The sequence below is a fragment of the Osmia lignaria genome, unplaced genomic scaffold (genome assembly GCF_051020975.1).
Source record: "Osmia lignaria lignaria isolate PbOS001 unplaced genomic scaffold, iyOsmLign1 scaffold0001, whole genome shotgun sequence".
In the NCBI taxonomy this organism is placed as follows: Eukaryota; Metazoa; Arthropoda; class Insecta; order Hymenoptera; family Megachilidae; genus Osmia; species Osmia lignaria.
Window position 1 is genome coordinate 31,780,001 of NW_027478158.1, and position 2,500 is coordinate 31,782,500.

A 2,500-nucleotide genomic window follows, 5' to 3' on the forward strand; every position below is an offset into this window, starting at 1 on the left:
ATTTGTTATTACTTTAAGTCCATTTCTAAGTGCTGCTATTAGTACCTGTTTTTGCACCTCTTGTATGCCAAGGCCACCCGACTTCATTGGTGCGTAAATGAAGTTTGTCGTTACTGATTGACTAATATGCAAGATTTCCTTAATTTGCGTTCGTATTGTTGTGTCAATTAATTTAAGGGTGCCTATACTCGGTGGTTTAGTTATGAGAGAATACATATATCGCGGAAATAAATACGTTTTTAGCAAATCAATCTTTTGAAGCGGTCTGAGTGGCAAACGGCGCACTCTTTTTATCATGTCCTCAAATGCCTGGTGTTCAAACCCATCGATTAAACCTCGCCATGGGCTAATTATCGTGCCCAAATAGGTAAAAGTTTCATCGGGGGTTACCGCTTTTATTTCCTCCCTTCCTAGTTGAAGTTTTGGGTCTCTCATATACCACGTTTTATTACCAGAGACTATCTCAAATGCTGTGCATTTGTTAATAGATAGCCTCATCCCAAGTTTATTTAAAAAGTTGTATATGATCTTCAATTGCTGCTGTCCAGAATCTTTATTGGCTGCTAGTGTTACAAGGTCGTCCGCAAACGCGAGAGCTGATATTTTATTCTCTCCGATTTGAATCCCTTCTGTAGTGTTGTTAAGGGTTTCCAAAAGTGACTCTATACAAAGATTGAAAAGAAGTGGGGACAGCGGATCACCCTGTTTAACTCCTCTACGAATTTCAATTGCTGTGTCACCGTCTCGCGTTTTAATTATAGTGGTGCAATTGGTTTGCATATCCACAATAAATCGAGACACAGAATTTGGTATACCTTTCCGTTGCAGGGCCGATCTAAGTGCTGCGTGTGGTATGGTATCAAAGGCCTTTTCAATGTCAGCCACCATACAAACACCCCCGTTTATTTTGGCTGCTTCAATTGCCGCGTTTAGGGCAGTAACATTAGCATAGCATCCATTTGTTGGGACAAAACCTTTTTGTCGTGGATGTTGTTGGATGACAGCTCTAAGGCGGGTATCTAGTATACTCGATAAGATCCTGGTCAACATAGAGCCAATGGTCAATGGTCTCCAATTTTTCACATCTCTTTTATCTCTACCAGGCTTAGGTATAAGAACAGTCCGATTACTTCGCCAGCTTATCGGATAATATTCTTTTAAAAGAAGGAGATTATAGTACGCTGCAAGGACTGTTTTAATATCTTTGTGATTTAAGTGGTATCTTTTTATTTTATCTAGACCAGGGGCGGAAGTACTGGCGATTTTATTGGTCTTTTTAGCGATTTCTTCAGCCGTTATTGGAGCGAATATAATACTGGCGTTAATTAGAGGTTCATCCTGGCCTGCAAAAGAGACGTCAGGACCTGGCTGATTCCATAGGTCTCCATAAAGTCTTTCGACGTCTGCTTTGGGCGGCAGTTTAGCGGCATCAAATAATGATAGGTCATTACTAGTGACCATATCAGCTAAACGTTTTGGGCATTTTGTATACAATTCTTGGCATCTAGCAAATTCGAACTGTCTACGTTGGGCTTTATGCCCTTTCCGATGTTTATTATTACGTTTATTTTGGTTTATTGTCTGAGTTTCTCTTTTGTTATTGCGCTTATTTGATTTAGTTTTTTCCTTTGGCTGTGCCAATAACTTGGACGTTATTTTTCCTACTATGTTGTTAATATTTTCCGCCTGTGTATCAGGGGCTTCAGCGCAAGTTTTTATTTCATTCATAATTTGTATCCAATCATCGGGGAATTCAGTATCAATTATAGCCTGTGTAAGCTTATCTTTATATGTTAGATCTGTTGCCGCCTGACTGTTTATATCTAAGCTAGAGCCTTCAGGTGTATTTGTAATGATTTGCCCGGCAATTTCATCTGTTGTTATTTCATCTAATTCAGTCATCGCATCATCCTCATCGTTATCACCTCTATCTTTTACGATTTTTAAGTGGCGCCTTTTATCAGAGATTTGTTTAGCGGTCTTGCCGGGTAGGAATTCAGCTATCTTTCTATTTATTTGTTTTATACTTGGGTCTTTACTGAATTCTTCTTCCAACTCTATTAGTGTTTTAGTTTCTTCGTCCGACCAGACTTGCGCATAGTTTACACGTTCCCTAGCGGGCCTTGTGGCTGCCTGAGTTCTTTTTAGGTTACGCAGAGAGGGATGCTCATGTCTCTCATGTTGGGCTAGCCCTGATTGACTGCCAAATGTAAGGGGACACTGCTCACATCTAAAGGGCAAGATTGCCTTTTCTTGTGGTCCTTTGCACCTATGCTTATGTATTAATAGACCGTGCACTTTCATAAATCTTTTCTTGCATGCAGAACATTCCCATTGGGTCCTTAAATGTGGGTGGGCAGTGTCGCAGTGATCTGCTAGTTGTTTTGGTTTGACAAAGGAGATATGATGGCCTTCATTATTACATTCTGGGCATAACAACGTTTCTGACTCGGACACTCGTATCGTCAGATCAACACGCTCAAGCAACTTGGTATTGCGA

At 40.3% G+C, this 2,500-nt stretch overlaps 1 pseudogene; it reads right to left on the bottom strand.

Annotated features, from left to right (window-relative positions):
- Positions 1–2,500, bottom strand: part of LOC143306187 (large subunit ribosomal RNA) — an 8,705-nt pseudogene that overhangs the window by 2,623 nt on the left and 3,582 nt on the right.